The sequence below is a fragment of the Vombatus ursinus genome, unplaced genomic scaffold, assembly GCF_900497805.2.
Source record: "Vombatus ursinus unplaced genomic scaffold, bare-nosed wombat genome assembly UNPS02014811.1, whole genome shotgun sequence".
In the NCBI taxonomy this organism is placed as follows: domain Eukaryota; kingdom Metazoa; phylum Chordata; class Mammalia; order Diprotodontia; family Vombatidae; genus Vombatus; species Vombatus ursinus.
Window position 1 is genome coordinate 11,897,841 of NW_020954589.1, and position 13,377 is coordinate 11,911,217.

At 40.6% G+C, this 13,377-nt stretch overlaps 1 protein-coding gene across 9 annotated transcripts in view; it reads left to right on the forward strand.

The window, feature by feature from the left end:
• Window positions 1–13,377, forward strand: part of PPARD (peroxisome proliferator activated receptor delta) — a 70,445-nt gene that overhangs the window by 23,446 nt on the left and 33,622 nt on the right. For 7 of the 9 annotated variants that reach the window (XM_027876297.1, XM_027876305.1, XM_027876307.1 and 4 more), the window contains one exon: window positions 7,523–7,591. The exons of the other annotated variants lie outside the window; for them this stretch is intronic. The gene's annotated coding sequence lies outside the window, so the exon portion shown is untranslated. The remainder of the gene's footprint in view (window positions 1–7,522; window positions 7,592–13,377) is intronic. 9 annotated transcript variants of the gene reach the window in all.

Sequence of the window (13,377 nt, forward strand, 5' to 3'; positions counted from 1 at the left end):
GTATTTTTCTTCTTATCTGTATTTTACCAGTTCCTCCATGAAGCCTTCCTGGATGCCTTTGTTAGTAACAACCTTTCTCCTCTGACCTCACAAAATACTCTTATTTTGTATTAATCACCTCTGTCTTACTTTCCTATAAGCTCTAAACTCTGTGAGGGGTGGGAAGCATGTCTCATCCAAATGTCATATCTCTATCAGTTGTGTTTAATAAATTTTCTGATTCAAATGTGTTTTAAGCATTGATTTTGATTTCCTTTCTAGGTTTACTTGACCCCATAACACAGAGCTTTGCATCTGTAGCACCAGCAGAGTTCATCCTGATATATTGCATTGTGTATAATCTGTGAGACTGATGGTTCTTATTTATAAATCTTAGTTTGGCAAGTGGAAGGAATAGGATTACGAAGTGCATTGCCATTTGATTTCCTAAGGATCTAGTTTACTGAGTAAGTTGCCTTTTGAGTACAGAGGCATTAGTAAGCTCACTCCTTCCACATCCCAAATCTGAATCAAACTTCTGGCCCAAGTTGGTGCCGTGAAGCCAGACAGCTTGCTGCCTTCCCTGTTAAGCCTGCACTATTCCTTTCTCTTATGGCACTCCTAAGCTATAATTAAGTTCCTGTATGAAACTGTATCCCTCAGCTGGCACATACCGTAGCTACAATCCCTAGAATTACATTTGAGATGATTGTTGTTTCTTAGGAGTCTGACTGGCCATCACCTGATCTAGTAGGGACATAAAATGGGGGCCTGAACAAGCCAGAAAATGACTCTAGGAAATCTGTCTTAAGGGTAGAGGCCCAGACCCTCATTATAAACTGGGAAGTGGGTGGAATGCTATTGGGGGGTGAAAGTGACTTGATTTCACTTCTGGCTTTTTACTTTTCTTTTCTTTTCTTTTTTTCGTTTTTCGTTTTTTGTTTGTTTGCTAGGCAGTGGGGTTAAGTGACTTGCCCAGGGTTACACAGCTAGTAAGTGTTAAGTGTCAAGTGTCTGAGGCCGGATTTGAACTCAGGTCCTCCTGAATCCAGAGCTGGTGCTCTATACACTGCACCACCTAGCTGCCCATGGCTTCTTACTCATGGAATGTTTTCACCTCTTGAGCCAGTAATGTGTTGATGAAACATGCTGTCATTGCGTGCTCTTCCCTGTCATAGAGAAAGGGTTGATAAAGTCTGTCCTTTATATTAAGGACAAGAGCACTGCTGCCATTGAGCCCTTGTTCAATAAGGGAGAGGATTACAGAAACTCAAAAGGCATTTTGAAGTTGTTGGAGAAAAGCATGTGGTCTTCTAAATGCAAGGCACAGTGCTTATTTGGGGGGGTTATGTCTCTCGGAGACCTCAGTGCCAATCACCTCATTTGGTTGGAGGTACTTAGATTTAAGTAGGAAGCAGCCTTGGAGATCCATTTCAACTGCCTCTGTGAATGACTTTTGCTGTGGCATGAGTAGCAGCAGTCTGAGCAAATTTATGAGCAAGTTCATAATTTTATTCTGAATATTCCTCACGAAGTCAAAGCTCCTTTTAAGGACCCTGGATCCAAACTGCAATTTGAGATGATGCTCAAGGTCAATCCCATCCACTTACATCTTACCTTTGCCGGAACTTTTCCTGTAGGTTCTCCCAAAGATGAAACCATATTTATTTTGTTATTGTTTTTGCTTGTGTGTGGGAGGGGGGGCAGTCAGGGTTAAGTGACTTGTTTGGGGTCACACAGCTAGTAAATGAAACCATATTTAAGGCATCTTCTCTTGTTACTTTCTCAAGATATCAGGATATCCCAACATTGCTGTTAAGGAGGAGGTCAAGATCCACTAGGATGTTGCTAAATGCTTTTGTGTTAGCTGGCCTCCCTTACTGTCAGTTTTAGCTATTACAAGTCTACATGGAGTTTTCCTCTCAAGCAGTCGCCTGTCCTTAGTGATCTTTGTAACATATGTGGTTCAGCAGACACTATGTTAAATTATTCCTAGTGTCCCAGAGCTGAGAGGGACTTTGAGAAGTCACCTTCTTAACTCAAAGCAAAACTACATTCAGACCACTCCAGATAGGTGCCTGGTGGCCAAGCCCTCATGAGTGATTCCTTCTGTCACTAAATGGTTTCAGGTAGATTCCAGGAAGCGTCTGACTCAGTCTGACTCATCTGAGTCACATAGGTCTTCAACACTTATTAACTGTATGATTGGCAAGTCACTTAATCTCTCTGAACCTCATTTTCTTCTTATGTAAATCAGTAGTAACAAAATTGCATGCACTCCACAGGATTATTGTAAGGCAAATCACTTAGTAAAAACTCTGATATACTCTAGAAGTGGAATCTGTTGTTAAGTTTTTATTGCTGTATTTTGTTTGGTTGCTTAGATTTGATAGTAAATCCATTTTTCTAAAAATGTAATTTGTGGAGTGGGTGAAGGCTCTTTCACCATTTTCTAGAAATTCTTCCTAAGAAGTTATTGATTTTCCTTTTCAGAGATAATCTTAAGTCTCTTGTACCTTTTACAGACTTGGATATTCAACATAAAATCCCAGAGGATTTCTAAGTAGCCACATCAGTTGTACATTCTCAGTTCTGTGCTTCTGTCAAACTTGTAGTGCTCTTACGGAGATGGATTTGAAAACTTGGATAACCTGGTTGCCTTAAAAAAGACCTCCCATTATCCTTTGGTGTGTACTCTTTTGTAGGGTGGTTGTCTCTGTCTGACACTGCATCTTTTTTAAGCCTTCTTTCTTAGTGGGTAACCTAAGTCAAGGTGAGCCAGTATACCTGGGAGTCCTGACCCCATGGCCTGCTTCTTGTGCCCTTGGCAATCTCATGAAGTTTTCTCTGCTTCCATTATCACCTTAGAGAGAGAGAGAGAGAGAGAGAGAGAGAGAGAGAGAGAGAGAGAGTGTGTGTGTGTGTGTGTGTGTGTGTGTGTGTGTGTGTGTATTGGGGGGGGGGGAGCAGGTTTAAGATACTTCATGCTAGTAAAATATTCTGAAGAAAGTTATTTCCTTCTCTGAGTGGAACTTTTCATTCCCTCAGAATTCTTTATTCTAAAGATTGCTCATTTTTAAAAATTAGAAACAAAGATTAGCTTATAGGAACCTCTGTGAACTTCAGTTCTTCCTTTCCAGCTCTAAAAGTCTGAGTCTGAATTACTGACTCATTTTTGTAAACCCCTCTATGGGAGAACTTATGGTACCTTCATTATGCTTGCTTTTCAAATCTTCCCATCTTGGCAGAGGTGCCAGGAGCCCAGAGAAAAGAATTGCTGCCCAATAAAAAGGTAAAGACCTGGAGTGAGCTCTTGCCCCTCTCCCCAGGTCAGGGACTTTATCTTTTGGGAGTTGTGACACCTGCTGTTGGATTTCACAATTCAGCTTCCTTTCCTTTCAAAAAGGCCTGAGTGGTACTTATTTTTAAACTTAATTTTCTGGGAACTCACTGAGATTTGGGTGGTCTGGAGAGACTTTCAATTTTTCTTTTAAACTTAGGTGTACCTTGTAGTTAGGGTTAGATTTCAAGGCCAAGGTTTGGCAAGGTTTTGTGGGTGTATGACTGTGTATGTCTGTGTGTTTCTCTGTGTCTTGGGGGCAGAAAGAGCTGTCAGACGTGTGTGTATGCATATATGTGTATGTATACACCCACACACCCTTTCACTTTCATTTCCTGTTTTCATTCTTTCTGCCGTGGGATTTCTATCTGCTTAACCAAATGGACACACGTGAGAAGGAGTCTTTTTGGTTCAGTGTGTTCTGTACTTGACATGGGCCTTGGGGCCACATACACACTTGGTTTTTAAGAATTGCCATTACCACATCCCAGTAGAGGTTTGACGTGCTACCTCATGATTTGTCACATCCTGTCACTATGACAGGTTCCTTTCAAATGTTACTATGATTAGACTAGATGTGTAGGGATTTTTTTCTCTTTGAGAAAGAAAAGTTATGTAAGGCCCTGAATAATGTTAGTTCTCCAAGCACCTTTTTCTTTGGAAGAGCTCAGAGGCTTTAGTAAGCTTAGATCTTTTGTCAGGAGGAAGCATTTGGCTAGGGAGTTGGAATTCTCTTGAATAGATTGGGAGGAGATCTAATGTCTTTTTTTTTTTTTTAGGCAATTGGGGTTAAGTGACTTGCCCAGGGTCACACAGCTAGTAAGTGTCAAGTGTTTGGTGTGAGGCTGGATTTGAACTCAGGTCCTGTTGACTCCTGGGCCAGTGCTCTATCCACTGTACCACCTAGCTGCCCCGGGGAGATCTAGTGTCTTCATGGGTTGGATGGCAACTTGGTATTGTAGAAAAAGCATTGGAAAAACAAACAAACAAAAAAAGAATATGGGGCAGCTAAGTGGCACAGTGGATAAAGCACCAACCTTGGAGTCAGGAGGACCTGAGTTCAAATCCAGTCTCAGACCAGACACTTGTTGCTTACTAGCTGTGTGACCCTGGGCAAGTCACTTAACCCTAATTGCCTCACCAAAAAACAAAACAAACAAACAAACAAAAAAAGAAAAAGCATTGGAGAGAAACAGGACAATGTGGTGGTTAGGGATCCAGTCTCCATGACAAGAGCACCGGAGTTCTTATCCTGGCTGTGCATGCTGCCTGTGTGACCCCGAGAAAGTCACAGAGCCTCTCAGTGTCAGAGAAAGAGGAACCTCTCCCACCCACCCTACCCCTGGCCCCCAGTTGCCTCCACCAAGAATACCAGAAACCTGTAGAAACCCAGCCTACAGTGTTAGTAGAAGTGCCACATTCAAGTGACTTCTGGCCCCAAGAATCACATGCTCCTTCTTTATGTTCAGAAATCTGGCCTCCCTTAGTTCCAGAAAGCCCAGCACAAGCTGATTTTAGCTCCCAATAGGCAAACAAGAGCCTTTAATTTGAGAATAAGGCCAAATTTTCCCAAAAGGCAAAACTACTTTGGTAGTTGACAATGTTAACAGGCTGAGTGGGAGCCTTAGCCAAGAAAAGGTCTACCTTTAAAGGAACTATGCTCGGAACTTTGGGTTTCAATGGCTTCCTTCTGGGTATTGTTTATGGGTTCCCAACACTTCCAGTTGGGTAAAGGGTAGGAGTAAACAATATTCAACCCGCTGAGATTTCATTAGCCAAAAAAAGAGGAGCACGTAGCCCTTAGATCAAGAGCAAAGGGCGCTAGGGCATTTCTCCCCTTTTCTCCTGAATTCCGTGGGTTTTGTAGCTGTTTTCAGTTTGAGATTCTCTTAAAAGAAGGCTATTTGGTTTTTGCAAGAAAACAGAATGACTCTGTGTACCTCCTTTAAGGGAAACCAGGTAGGATTAGGTGACATCAAACTATCCCTTATAATTTATTGAGCATTTATCATGTGTGATCAGTTCTCTACTACATGTTGTGGATGACTATATTCAAGATTCTTATAACTTAGTTGAGAAAAATAGCCATATAGACTGGTTGTGACATCTTGGGCAAGTCACTTAACTCCTCAGTGCCCCAGCCAACTTTCACAAGTCTGAACATTGCAGAACAATTGCTAAATTTTGTAGTACAGACTAAATGCTTTAGGAGATCTAAGGAGGGGGAGATCAGTGACAGCTGGAGTAATGGAATGTTCACAAAGTCCTTTCTTCACTGTAATGAAAGCCTCTGAGATACACAGTCATGATTATTATCCCTGTGAGGATTATTTGCTCACGGTCACAGAGCTATACATACTAGTAATCCTATAGAACTGGGGCTTTTACCTCCATAAGTGCAGTGTTCTTACTATTTTTAAAAGGTAATTTTTCTTTTTCTTTTTTTTTGTGCTGAACTTGACAAACACCAATAAATGAACATTTTCATGTACAAAGAAGAACAGAAAAAGATTTATGTAGGAAATTTTTCTTTTTTTGTTTGTTTGTTTGACTACAGACCCATCACTCTATCCACTGCACCACCTAGCTGCCCTAACCGGACTGCTTACTTGGCCCTAAATAATATAAGTATTACGGTTGTAAATAATAATAATAATGAGGGCTCGTATTTATACAGAGCTCTAAAGTTGCTTAGTCCTTTATAAACATTATTATTTCATTGAATTATCTCACAACCCTGTGAGGCAGATAGTGTAAATATTCTCTTTGTAAAGATGAATTGACTAAGAATAGGAGTTTTAATGTGTTATGTGTGTCACCCCAAGAAATTAAGAGACTTAATCAAGGGCCCACTGTCACTTGTTCCCTGTGGGACTTAGGCAAGATAGCTTCTACCTCTGGACTCCAGGCTCATAGACTAGAGCATAGTTAAGGTCCTTTTTAGCCCTAAGTCTCAAGATTAACACAGGCTAGCAAGTGATGATCCAGAGCTTAAAACCCAGGTCTTTTAATACCAAAACTGATTCTCTTTCCACTGTACCAATTTTATTGTCAGTGTGCTCTTTTTTGTACATCTTATTCAGTTTGCCCAACCAGACTGTAAGCTTTAGGGCAGGGACCTGGTCCTAGACTTCTCTGCACATCAGCACTTGTCTCCAGTAAAATCTGGTCGAATTAAGTGTCTCTGAATCTATTTCCTACTCTCAGCCAAAAGTGTTCGTTAAGAGAATGTCTAACCTTGCGCTGCTCCCTGCAGAGTGGGAGGAGGGAAGTGGCTCCCACTTGTTTGTCTCCTGAGAAATACTAAGACTAGCAGAGGAAGCTTTTTGAAATGGTGCCACCCGGACTCAAAGTAGCCGGTTGAGAGTTCTGCCCTTCCATTTGTCCTCAGTATCCCTGCATTCTGGGGGAAGGGATGCTCGTTGGACTTGGACCTGAGTCACCCTGACAGTTAGACTTTACTTGATGTCCAAGGCCCACCTTAACTTTGAGGAAGCATCATCAGTTCATGATGGGCAGTTCTGTCAGTTAGCAGGAGAGGTCCTTGTTTGCACGTGCTGCCCCAGTTAGTCTTTCCTTTCTTCCGCTTTATTAGATATTCTTTCCTGTTAATTTCTTGTCCTCAAACAAGCTCTAAACCTCTGTAGTATGAAATCTTGGGGAAAAGAAGTAGGTTAAATGTCCTTTTTGTTCAGGGTACATTGCTGGGGAGTCTGTTGCTTTTGGGAGGCACAGCATTATCAGTGTTTTGTCTCTTCTGTATTTATGTTCCATTCTAGTCTCTCTGAATGGCGTAGATATGTTTCTGGCCACATTGTTTATGATCAGGGAAAGAGACTGTATTCTAGGAGCTTTGTTGTGTGTTCATGGGCTCACAGATTAATGCCTCCTGGTATTTGGTTCATTAAACTGGCAGATAGAGTTGCATCACTTGCAACTGTTAGTTGCTGCCCCTCACCAGGTCCCACAGCGGTATGCTCCTGGTGAGCTAATAGGCTGTTTTCATATCCAGTGTCTTATGTTGAAATTCTGTCTTGGTGTCTTTTGCAATGAGTCTGGCTTTTAGGGGACTGCACCTGGGCCTGTATCTATGCCATGGAAAGCCTCTTGCACGTGCCACAGCTTTCTTTAGGGTTGATTTAATATCAGTAAAAACCGTAGCCTGTAGCATTTCAACTTGAATCCTTTCTCCCTGATCTACAGGTTCTTTCTCCGCGGCCTCTGTTCCTCTCTCAGACTGACATACCTTGTGTCATCCCTGCCACAGACTGGGTAAGCATTCATTCAGGGTACAGCCAGTGACCCCTTTCCAATTTGTCCTGGGTTGTTGTTGGGACTCCAGTCCTGTTGTGAGTCCCACAATACCATTTGCTTTTTGAAATACATGAAGAAATACAAGGATCTCAGCCAAGTGAAACCTAGGTAGGAAGTTAGCAGAGGCACTAGGGGTTCTCACCTAATTTTCTTCGTTGATACAGTGAAAAGATCACTATATCAGGAGTCAGGAGACTTGGGTCACTCTGTTTTTGACCTTGGATAAGTTGGCTAACCTCTTTGGGCCTTTATTTCCTCATCCTTAAAATAAATATCATAGAATTATAGACTGTTAGAACAGGAAGAAACCTTAAAAATTATATAGTCTAACCCTTGTTTAAGAAAAAAACTAAACTAAAAGCTAAAGTAGATTAACAGAACCCAGGGAAAATCAGTGACATGAAAAGAGATTTTATTTCTCACTCATTATTATTATTCATTATTTTTAAAAATTGTGATGAAGCAAAAAAAAGAATATAATGAAATTAATCTCTTGACATTCCAAATTCTCTTATGATTTTACATAATATGCATATATATGCATCTTATGAAGTTATGATCATTTTATATGTGTATTATTCACTTAATACTTTCATATACATTTATTGATGTATAAGCATAGTTCACATACTTCATATATAGTATTATATTTTGTTTATACTGTTGTTTGCTTGGCCATTCTTCTAATGTTGGGCACTTGAGTTCCTAAATTTTTTAGAAATAGAATTTAGAAATTTTTAGGAATTTAATTAGAAAATTAGAAATCTAATTTTAGAAATTAGATATGAACATTTGAACAAATTCATTTTTGCTTCTTTTGGGTTATTTGCCCCAAATTTAATTTACCCAGTTAAAGAGAATAAGCAGAAAACTCATTACATATTGCCAAATGGTTCTCCAGGAAGACTAAACAAATTTGCTGTGGTACCAACAATGAATAAGAGTATCCATTTCCATGAATCCTGCCAACTTTGGGTTTTGATTTGTTTTTGCCATCTTAATTACAGTGCCATATTGTTGTGATAATTTGCGTTTCTTTAAACGTTAATGAGGCTGAACATTTTTCTAAGGACATTTATTCCTATGTAAATTGTTGGCTCATTTCCTTTGCTTGACCAGTGGAATCTAAGTACTGACCTTATGTAATTGTACCAGTGCTACATGTGTTTTGGATAGCAAACTTGATCAGTTAGGTTTGTCACAAATATTTTCCCTCTGTGGTACTTTTCTTTACATTTTTCTTTTATTTTATCATACAAAAATAACACACACAACCATATACCATCTCTTACATTCTCCTTTGGTACTGATCACAGCCTATCCACTCCTAGTCTTGTGTGAATGTTGTTCATAAATCCTCTGTGGGGTTGACCCAATGCAGTGGAGGAGTTCATCTGATTCTCTTAATATTTCCTTATTACCAGTGCAGCATTGGAGCTGTCCCTCACACCCGAACCCTCTCTTTTCCTGATCATACATGCTTTTAAGCATATTCCTTGTATTTGTCGGGGGGGGGGGGGGGGGGGGAAGGGGGAACAGTGTAAGAAACCAGTTTAGCTAAGTCAAGAGAGACTTGTCACTGATGAATTCTTTGCCTACTGCAGTTGATGAAGCAAAGGAAAATACAAAGTGGTTCTCAGGCTTCTATGGTCTCCTACTATTTCTGCAGCAGCAGTGGTGGAGTAGCAAAAAAGGAGCAAGAAAGAGGGTGTTCAGCATCATCGTTTTTAGACTCTCTGTAAGCATTAATTTAACTGATTCCATGATTGTGAGACACATGTCCAGTGACCGGTGAGTGAATGTGCTCCTGGAAAAACTGAATTGTATTAATCTTCTCATTCTCACTATAAATAAAACCGAAAGTCAAAAGGAAGTTGCACAGAATAGCTTACAGGCTCTTTGAGGATCAAATAAAAGAGCTGAAGGAATCAGTTTTATGGTATGTCTAAAGGCAACAAAAAATAATTTCATGGGATATTTGGTCATTTTGTATTACAGTGACCCTGGTTAGAATTAATAAAAAGATCATCATGAATAATAATGTAATTGTAGCTGAGGTGCTAACATCAGTTGCAGAAGATGAGGAGGTGGAGAAATTCTACAAAGAACCAATTCAGGTCCTCCAATTAAGTCAATGTACACTCTAGCACTGGCTGACTTCAATGTAAAGTTCAGTCAAGTCAGCAAGCATTTATTGTGCAATACTATGTGCCAGGTGCTGGCTAAGCAGTGGGTATAAAGCCTCTCAAGGGGCTCACGGTCTACTAGGGGAAACAACATATGTACAAAGAACTATATACAAACAAGATGCGTACGGTTTAAATTGGGGATAGTCTCAGGGACTTAGGAGTGAGACAGGCTTCTTGGAGAAAGTGAGACTTTAGCTGAGATTTGAAAGAAGCCAAGAGGTAGAGATGAGGATGGAAAGAGCTCCAGGCATGGGGGACAGCCAGTGAAAGTTCCCAGAGTTGGGAGATGGAGTGTGGCGTTCAAGACCCAGCCATGAGGCCAGTGTCGCTGGATCACAAGAGTATGTGGAGGGAAGTGAGGTATAAGGAGACTGGAAAGGCCAAGTTAGAAAGATCTTTGAAGGCCAAACAAAGAATTTTATATTTTATCCTGCAGGTAGTAAGAGATCCTTGGAGTTTATTGAAAAGGGAATAACATGGTCAGACTTGTGCTTTAGGAAGATCAGTTTAACAATTTAGTGGACAATGGGCTGAAATATGGTGGAGTTTGGCAAAAATATGTTGGATAACATGGTTTAGGAATAAAGAAAGAAGGAGACCAAAATCTTACAGATTACACCAGAAGCCTCTTCACATTTCATGAATACTTTGTTCAAAAAGAGTCAAAAAAAAGTGTTGGACTTGGTGAACACTGACTGGTATTAAAAAAAAAAAAAAAGAAATAGATAATATGGAAACAAATGGTTACCAGCATGGAAATCATTTCTGACTTGGCTTTCTGTGTGCAAAATTAACACCAAATTAGAAGAGTAAAAAAAATTAGAGGTGGTATGTAATTAAGGCAACTCTTGTCAGCCCTTTTTGTTTGTCTTTTTTTTGGGGGGGGGGTGAGGCAATTGGGGTTAAGTGATTTGCCCAGAGTCACAGGCTGGTGAGTGTTATGTGTCTAAGGCCGGATTTGAACTCAGGTCCTCTGTACTCCAAGGCCAGTAGTGCTCTATCCACTGCGCCACCTTACTGCCCTTGTCAGTCCTTTTTAAATGAACTTTTAACCCCTCAAAATGGGAAATGACATCAGAAACAGAAAGTGGGAAATAACAGCCACTGATACAGGCTATTCCTATTTTCTAATAAATTACGTAAATCAGTAACCACTTTGAGATCAAAAAAGCCTGGAAACTCTTTCAGCCAGCATTTTGTTTCCTTCCCTAATAAAGTTAAGTCAGCAAGCATTTATTAAGCATTTACTATGTGCCAGGTACTGTGCTAAGTTCTGGGTATTAAGAAAGGCAAAAAATAGTTCCTGCCCTCAAGGAGCTTACAATCTGATGGGGAGGACAGTATGCAAATAATTATGAACGAATAAGCTGTACATAGGATAAACTGGAGAAAATCTCAGGGGAAGGCACTAGCTTCAAGGGAGACCAGGAAATGCTTCTTGCAGAAAGTGAGATTTTAACTGAGACTTGAAGGAAGCCAAGAGGTAGAAACAAATTGGAAGAGCCTCCCAGGTATGGGGGAGACAGCCAGTGAAAATAGAATCTCAAGCTGGGGTGTCTTTTGTGAATAACAGCAAAGAGACCAGTGTCGCTGGATTGTAGAGCTTATGGAGAAGAATAAATTATAAAAAGACTGGAAAGGTAAGAAAGGACCAGATTATGAAGAGCTTTAAAAGTCAAAATGAGGCTTTTGTAGTTAATCCTGGAAATAATAGGAAGTCACTTGAGTTTGTTGAATAGGGGCAGTGAAAGGGTCAGATTTGATAGTGGAGTGGGCAGAGACCAACCAACAGACTATTGTAATAGTTCAGATGTGAAGTCATGAAGGGCTGGACCAGGGGTGGGGAACCTTGGGCCTCAAGGCCGCATGTGGCCTTCTAGGTCCTTGGGTGAATCTTTGACCCAACTCCAAGTTTCACACAACATATCCTTTTATTAAGGGGATTTGTTCAGTGAAGTTTGGATTCAGTCAAAGGGCCATGCTTGAGGACCTAGAGGGCCACATGGCACCTCAAGGTTTCCCACCCCTGGACTTGGCCTTCAGGGTGGAGTCATTGTCAGAAGACAGCGGGTAGCATTTACCAGAGATGTTAAGAAGGTAGAATCCATAGAACTTGGCAGCAGATAGGATGGGGAGGGAGGGTGAAAGTGGAAGATGACACCTAGTTGACAAGCCGAGGTGACTGAGACAGTGGTAGTACCCTTGACAGTAATAGGGAAGTTAGGAAGAGAGGAGGATTTTGAGGAAAAGATAATGAATTGTTTTGGAGATGTTGAGTGTAAGATGTGTATGTGATAGCCAGGTTGAGATGTCAAAAGCTAATTATTTCACCAAGCAAAGTAGCATAGAAGATAAGAATAGGGCCTAGGATAGAAAGAAATAGAGTACTGCCACCAAAACCTAGAGAGAGGAGAATATCCAGGAGAAGGTTATTAGCAGCATTAAAGGTTCCAGAGAGATCAAATACGATGAGGATTGAGAAAAGGCCATTAGATTTGGCAGTTAAGAGATTACTGGTGACTTTGGAGAGAGCAGTTTTAGTTGAATGATGAGAATGGAAGCCAAATTACAGAGTTAAGAGGAGAATGAAGAAAGTAGAGGCACTGATTGTAGATGGTTTTCTCAAGTTTATCCATGAGTGAGAAAGATATAGAATAATAGCTATTGAGGATGTATGGATAAGGTGTGGGTTTTTTGTGGAAAGTCTGGGGGTTTTTTTTGGGTTGATTTTTTTTTTTTTTTTTTGGCTAGGCAGTGGGGTTAAGTGACTTGCCCAGGGTCACACAGCTAGTGAGTGTTATGTGTCTGAGGCCGAATTTGAACTCAGGTCCTCCTGAATCCAGGGCAGGTGCTCTATCCACTGTGCCACCTAGCTGCCCCAAGGTGTGGGTTTTTTGAGGATAAGGGATGCTTGGGTGTATGTGTATGCATCAAGGAAGCAACCTAAGGAAATGTGTTTCAGCCATTAGTCATCTGAAATCATTGCATTTGGTCTGAATTCTTTTGTCTTTTAGTATTAACTTACATTGTTACTGTTTTGCTGGCTCTGTTTTCTTCACTCATTGGTTCTTATAGGTATGTACTTGAAAATGTCTTTTTTTTTTTTTCATTTTGAGCACAGAAGTCATTGTTGAATATGCCACAACCTACTTACAACTATCCTATGTTTATGTATTTGTAAATAGAAGGGAAGCAACATTAAGTATAGGAAGGAGAGCTGGATTGAATGACAGGAGACCTGGATTTGAATACAGCTCCAGCATTTACTGTCTTTTGCACATATGGGTATTATAAGGAACCTTTTCGCTGACTTTTTTGGGGGGACAACTTTAGGAAGGAATTACTTCTTCACTTGAATTCATTTGTCAACCTTAGACTGAAAACTGGGTTCCACATCTAGGCCCCAACTATATCTACCACACTTTGCCTAATGGTAAAATCGAACTATTGATGGAGTGGCTCACGGGGTGGGAGAAAGGGGGAGAGGGCATGCACAGTGACTGTACAACATCTTGTTAAATATCTGAGAAACAACTCATGATGTGCCACAGTTAT